This window comes from Spermophilus citellus, assembly GCF_964194105.1.
Source record: "Spermophilus citellus genome assembly, chromosome: 17".
NCBI lineage: Eukaryota > Metazoa > Chordata > Mammalia > Rodentia > Sciuridae > Spermophilus > Spermophilus citellus.
Window position 1 is genome coordinate 23,048,322 of NC_138199.1, and position 7,873 is coordinate 23,056,194.

Below are 7,873 nucleotides of genomic sequence, written 5' to 3' on the forward strand. Positions count from 1 at the left end.
GTTATTCTGTTAGCTTTCTAGGATTTGAAGTTAGGGAAAAAGGGAAGTTTTTAAATTTTTTTGAACATTTTTTAGTTGTTGATGGACCTTTATTTATTTTATTTATATATGGTGCTGAGAATTGAACCTAGTGCCTCACACATGCTAGGCAAGCATTCTACCACTGAGCCACAACCCCAGCCCTAAAATTTCTTAAGAGCTAAATACTTTGTTATATAATGTGAATGTCCTCCTTTTTGGCTCCAGCCATTTAGGATGGAGCTCCCTAACCCTCTTCTGGCTAGAGTGCCTGACCCCAGTATGCTCAGATGACTGGCACTGCTCTCCAATAACCTTCTAACACCCTTAGGTCTTCCTACTGTCCCCAGCCAGCAGCTCTCTGTTGGGGCTCCCATTGTACACTAAAATAATTATTCAAGGATTTCATTTCATTGTATTTATCCATTTGCCTTCCTCCTACACAGGGGACTATGAGATCCTTGGAGATGGTGACTGTTTCCATTTGTTATCTCTAGCATATAGCATGATGTGTGCCCTACAGCACTATATGTATTAGGAAATGAATTTGTAAATCAGTGAATGGCTCCCTGGATGTCTCATCAGAGATGAGAGCTGAAGTACAACAAATGAAAGCAAGTAACCACCAGGCTGGTTGATGGACTGAAACAATGAAAGAGCGAGTTCAGATTCTTAGTGTTAGAGACCTAAAAGTGTTGCTTACACACTACTCTACAACATGAGAGCTAGAGAAACACAGGATAGGTTAGGCCTGAAGGACTTGTGGTCAGAAAGGTGGTGGAATCTGGAGTCAAATGGAGTTAAAAATGTCTGGAAACAAAACCAGCCTGAGAAGAGGAAGGCCAAGCACAATCACCAAGGACTGGAAAGGGCATTTCCTCCTCAAATCTGGATCACACAAAGGGACATTCATTTACCTTCCAGCCACCAACAGCCGCTTGATACCAAGCATTTTGTTAGGTAAAGAATACCCAACAATAGGGCTGGGGATGTGGCTCAAGAGGTAGCGCGCTCGCCTGGCATGCGTGCGGCCCGGGTTCGATCCTCAGCACCACAAACAAAGATGTTGTGTCCGCCGAAAATAAATATTAAAAATTCTCCCTCTCAAAAAAAAAAAAAATACCCAACACTCAACACCTAGCATCCACAGGATGCTAGATGAGTTACTCTTTAGGGAAATTCACTGGACAGGTGGTAGGGAGGCCACTCCTTCAGGGTTTTAAGACTGATTTCCACAAGGCAGAAACTGAGAAAGAACACCAGGCACAAGGGCTGAAAATTAATGTAACCACATAGTCACAGGCCAGAGAAATGGCACCTTGTGGGCTCCACAGGCTCTGTGCTCTGAAAGATAGTTCAAAGTCTTCTTGGCTTGCAAGGAATGAGGGAGGAGGGTGTGCAGTCCCGTTGGTGCCCTACAGCCCCAGCCGGTTCTCTGTGATGTTCAGGCTGTGAGATGACGCCACCAAATGTTGGACATTCCTCAACAGCACAGATATTGACTCCCTCCGGCTTGAAGCTCTTATTTTCTGGGACACTGCCCTCTCCAAGTTCCCTTTCCTCTCCTCAAAGGGGCCCTTTTAACCCTAAATGTGCTGTTATCTAGGTTCCACAGACAACATCACTTTGCATTCCAAACAACTCCCTGGGTGGCTTTTCGCCTCCCAAATCTCCAGCCCTGGGCCGTCTCTTGAACTTTCAACCTCACATACAGCTGCTTATCACCCCAGAAGTACTGTTCCCTCAAAATGTTATTTCCCAGACTGTGCATTTCTTTGGAGAGACATCTTATATAATATACTGCTTCCTCAATGCCTCATACCTGCTTGTGTACCATAAGGACATAAATGCTTGTTTAAATTGTTCTCCCAAACTAATCTTGGCTACAGTCCCTTCCATTTGGGGGATTACCTATGGTTTTCATCTACCTACTCCCCCAAAGTCCCGTCTCTATCAGAGTGTAAGCAATAAGGACACTGACTCATCATACTGAGAGTGACAAGAAAACACAAAGCCTGGCTAAGCAGCCAGCTCCTCCAAGGAAGAGTAGGAACAGTGAGACTGCTTGACCCAGCCAGGCTTTGGCAAGGATCCCCCAAACTGATACTCTCATGGCTTATGTGGCAGTCAAGCCCAGGATGCGGGCCAAAGGGCACTCTGACATATCAGGACAGCTCAACCTCACTTTCTCCATCCAGGGCTCCTGCCTACAGTCAGCTCCCACCACCCTCCCACTGAGCCCCTGCCCACTTAGTCTCTGATCTCTTGGGGTCCAACTCTCTTCACAGGCTGTCAGAGCTGACTGAAAATAGAATAAGACACTTACCTCCTCAAGGGAGGGAATCCCTGCAACTTAGAAGAAAGTTTAAACTCTGAAGCACAGCTTCCAATGCCCTCCACCACCAGATCCTCACAAACCATCCAGCACCTTCTTCACTACACCACCTGCCTCAGCCTTCTCTTGTACTCAGGTGGCTATGCATGGAGGTACACTTCTGAATCTCCCTATTTCTTCTGAACCACATCCTCCTCCTGCTCACTTAATTGAGGGGCCCAAAGACAAAATAGTCTGATCCTTGTGAAATTCCACCCTACAGCTTTGTCTTTTCTCCCCCAGTAGCGCTGAGGATTGAATCAAGGGCATCACCCATGCCAGGTAACACCCCGTCACTGGACTTTTTAAAAATCCCTTTCAGATAATTCCAGATATGAGCCTTCCAACTTTGTCTCACAAATATTTAATAAACAGCTTCACAATTGAGCTACTTACAAGGATTTTTGACCAAAGTCTGGAGAATACCCCCCAAAACTCTCTCTTAATAACCCTGATTTGTTATCCCTAATAATTAGGGTCAACAAATTAGGGTATTAAATAGGTGAATAATTTAACTAACCTTTCACTACCCTGGCCACAAGCACATCTGAAAATCTGGTGGAAAGCTTGCTGAAGTCAATATGCTGACCTTACTTCCTCAACAAATAATCCAGAAATCCAGGACTAGCCAGACAACTCCTGTTCTGAATTATGGACCCATTCCAGTCCTTATCATTTATCTTTTTCCCTAGATCAAGCAAAATACACCTTAAGAACATACTCTTCCTACCAGATATGGGTACACATCATAGATCTCCAATAATTATATGTGCACAGGCAGACCAATGGAATAGAACACACGGGGGGAAAACACCCAAATACATGTAGAAACTATAATAAAGGCATTTCATATCTTGGAAAAGATGACATTTTTACAAAATGAGGTTTGGTTAAAATAGCAATGTTGGATTTGGTTTTGTTGTTGTTATTGTTTGGGGGCTTTTTGGTATCAGGGACTGAATCCAGGGGTGCTCTATCACTGAGCCACATCCCCAGTACCCCTGCTTTTATTTGTGGTGCTGGGGATGGAACCCAGGGCCTTGTGCATGTGAGGCAAGCATTCTACCAACTGAGTTATATTCCCCAGGTCCCCCCACCTTTTTTTCTTTTTTTTTTTTTTTGAGACAGGGTCTTGCTAAATTGCTTAGGGCCTCACTAAATTGCCAAGACTGGCTTTGAACTTGTGATCCTCCTGTCTCAGCGTCCCAAATCACTGGGAGGAGTACAGGCGTGCACCCAGTGCAATGTTGAGTCTGTACCTCATTCTTTACACTAGAATAAATTCCAAATGGAAGAAAACTTTAAAAACTGAGAGCAGGGTACACTGATGCAAACCTATAATCCCAGTGACTCAGGACACTGAGGCAGGAAGATTACAGTTAAAGGCCAGCCTGGGCAACTTAGCAAGAACCTGTCTTAACACAGAAAAAAAGGAAATTAGGTGCCCTTCAATAGACTATGGATAAAAGAAAATGTGGTATATACACACAATGGAATACTACTCAGGCATAAAAAATGAAATTATGGCATTTGCCAGCAAATGGATGAAAGTAGAGACTATCATGCTAAGTGAAATAAGCCAATCTTGAAAAAAACTAAGGGCCGAATGTTCTGATATGTAGATACTAACACACAATAAGGCGGGGAGGAGTGGCAAGGGAAGGGAAAAATAGAAGTTCATTGTACTAAAGAAAAGGGAATGAAGGGAAGGGTGGGAGGATGGGAATAGGAAAGATCACAGAATGAACCAGATTTGAATTTCCTATGTTCATATCTGAATACATGATCAGTGTAAACTCCACATCATGTACAACCACAAGAATGGGAAGTTATACTCCATGTATGCATAATATGTCAAAATACACTCCATTATCGTGTATATTTAAAAAGAACAAACTAAAAAATGAAAAAAGGGATTGGGCATATAGCTCAGTGGTAAAGAACCCCTGGGTTCAATTTTCGCACAAAAACTCCTAAAACTTAAAACCATAAAAATTAGTACTACAAAGGCGTGGCATCATATAAATCTTAGAGGAAAAAAATGTGAGACTTTCCCAATCTCACTCTAGGCTTCTAAAAAATATTACCTGAAGAGATAAGGGTGTTGCTTAGTAGTAGGGCATCTAGCATGTTTGAGGTACTGCCAGGAAAAAAAAAAAAATAGGAAAAGAAAATCAAGCCAAACCCAATAGCCCTAAAACACATAAATTCAATAAAATAAAATAAAAATAAGCTAAAAAAATTTTCAGCATGGAAAACAGTATAAACCATTAAAAGACAAACTGCAAAAAAGCAACCTTATTACAAAGAGCTAAATTTCCTAATCCACAGAGTTATGATGCAAGAAAAAACAGAAAACTTATCAGGCAAAGGATGTGGACATCTCACAGAAAAGGAAATTTAGAATATCTTAAACATGTTTAAAAAAAAAAAAAGCTCAAAACATGTTGATTTGCCATTGAATGTCTGGCAAAGGATCACATGATTCAATACAATTTGGCAAAGATCTGGGGAAACATATTCTTAATGGAAGCAAAAATTGGTACAAATCCAAGGAAGGACTCAGCAATTCTGCTTCTAGGAATTTATCTAACACATACTCAAATGAAAAATGATACGTACACATATCATGCATATACATGTACATGTCTGTTTTGTGGCAGTAAAAGATAATCAACCTAAATACCCACAAGCCAGGGACTGGTTTCTTAAATTATTATATAATTAAATTCTAGGCATCTGTCAATAAGAGAAATGGGGAACTCCCTATGAACTGAAATGGAATGTTTGTCCATACAACCTTCAAAGATTATCTAGAATCCAACCTTTTTTTTACCACCTTGGTTGAATGAGCTCCTGACTGGGGTCTCTGCTACCACCCTTACTCCCTTTCATCTGTTCCCCAAGAATGTCCAATGAATCCTGCTAACATACAAATCACATTGTCAATTCTCTGCTTAAAACCCTTCAGCAACCCAGGGTATGGTGCACACCTATAATCTGAGCCAGCCTTGTCAACTTAGCAACACTATCTCAAAATAAATATTTTAAAAAAGGACTGGGAGTTATGGCTTAGTGCTAAAAGCACTATTGGATTCAATCCCCAGAAGCGGGGGAAGACATGTTAGAAAACACACATACCCTCACAAATCTAAGCCCCCTTTCCTTATTTGCCTAAGGTATTTGTCACAATCTAACAGGGGACACACCCCTAGCCCCTTTTTTGGTATTTTTATTTAGAGACAAGGTATTACTGAGTTGCTTGGGGCCTCGATAAATTGCTGAGGCTGATTTTGAAATTGTGATCGTCCCTGCTTCAGCCTCCTGAGCTGCTAGGATTACAGATGAATGCCCCCACACCTGGTCACATTTAGAAAACAAATCCTATAAAGACTGGACAGAGATTTTTGTCCATTTCCAAGCTTTATCATCAGCTTGGAAAATAGCACCTATCAGTGTATCAACATAAAATGGCTGGTTTTGACATTGTACTAAAATCATGTTAACCATGAGAGAGGGAGGGGACTGGGTAAAGGGTACCTCAATAGTCCTCCCCTCTGTACCATATTTGCAAACTCTTGTGTATCTTATCTATTTCAAATATACATACATTAATATATGTACCTAGGGCATAATGGTACTAAATAAATATTTCCTGAATAACTCCCCACAACAGTAAAATTAAGTGCTCTACTAAATTGTGGATATTATCATTTGTGTAAAAAAAAAGAATGTATATTTGTGTGCGTATACATAAATATATCCACAAATATATATAATATCTCTGGAAGAACATGTGAATACTAATTGTACTGGCTACTTTAAGGAGAAAATCTGGGTGACTATTTAGAATACAGTTCAAATTGAGAAATATCTGTGCTAGCCTCTTCCCAGGATCAATATCAACTTCACCTATCTACAATTTCCAGACATCAGGTTTGGTTCTTTTCTGAAAAATCACTATTGCCAGAGGTCTTATACTTCTGTACCTCCGTCCTTGCAGTGAGCCTTGGACTTTAAAACAGCCTTCTCCATGTAATGAAAACTCTTGAACTTGATTCAGAAGGAAGTGGGGGGGGGGACAGCTCTAAGACATTTTAGGGACAATAAGGGAGATTTATCACAACATATATAATACAGATGTTCCTCCTCTTACGTTGACATTCCAATAACCCATCATAAATTTGAAATGTTTTTGAATATTGCATTTAACACACCCAACCTACTGACCATGTATAGCCTAGCCTACCTTAAATGAGCTCAGAACACTTAATTTGCCCCGAGTTAAGCAAAATCATCTGACAAAATATTTTATAATAAAGTACTATTTCATGTAATTTGTTGAATACTATACTGAGAGTGAAAAAAAAAGGAATGCAATCCTTATTATCTTAAGCCAGTTTAAAACAAATAATAGCCCACATCAATGTAAAGCCAAAAAAAAAAAAAAACCTAAAGTCAACTATCATCGTCACAAGGGATTATCTGTATGATTGAATTAGTTACTTTTGTTAAATTTGATGATTGTATCACGATAGTGTTCTTAATCTTTAGAATGTTGAAGAATTGAGGGGAAAAGGTACATGATGTCTGCAACTAACTTTCACATGGTCTCACAGAGAGGAATGTGTACCTCCAGATTTCTGTCTACATATAAGTAGACAGTTACATGGGCTAAATATTAACAACTGGTGAGTCCAGGGAACGGCCTATGTATTATATTATTACAATAACTATTCTGGGGATTTGGAATTTTTCAAAACAAGTTTGGGGAAAATTTTTTTAAACCATACTACTTCAAATGCTTTCAAGGTATACACAGAAAGAAGAAATGACTCTCTTTTCTGTATTCCTAAAGTCTTTACTTGTGTTCATACATCAATAGACTGAATGACGACATCATGGGGCCCCATCTCAAGCCCATAACGCTTGGTACCTCACAAACAGCTTCAGGCTCATGGTTCCTAAACAATATTAACTGCTTAAATGCACCACACACTAATTGGAGAATACCCAGGTATCAAGAGTGGGCAGCCCCTGGATATGCTTATGAAATTCCTGCCCATGAGGTGTTGGGAGAACAGGGAGATTGTCAAAGGACTGGCCCCAGGGCAAAGTTCACTCCCCAGCCCCACTGACAATGCCCCTTTAATATGGGGTACCCAAAGTTCACAGTGCACAGAATTTAATGACAAAACTTTCAACTTCAGTCTGAGCCAGACGCAGTGGTGCACACCTGTAATCCAGCCTCAGTGGTCTGAGGCAGGAGGATCTAAGTTCAAGGCCAGTCTCAGCAAAACTGTATCTCAAAGTAAAAAAAAAAAAAAAAAAAAGGGCTAGGGATGTGGCTCGGTGGTTAAGCTCCCCTGAGCTCAATCCCCAGTGTCCCCGCACTACCACAAAAAATCTGTTTGCTTTCAGAGCAAGAGACTGCATGTGCACAGGCACAGGTTCACTCAGCAGGCTGCTTACTCCCTTAAA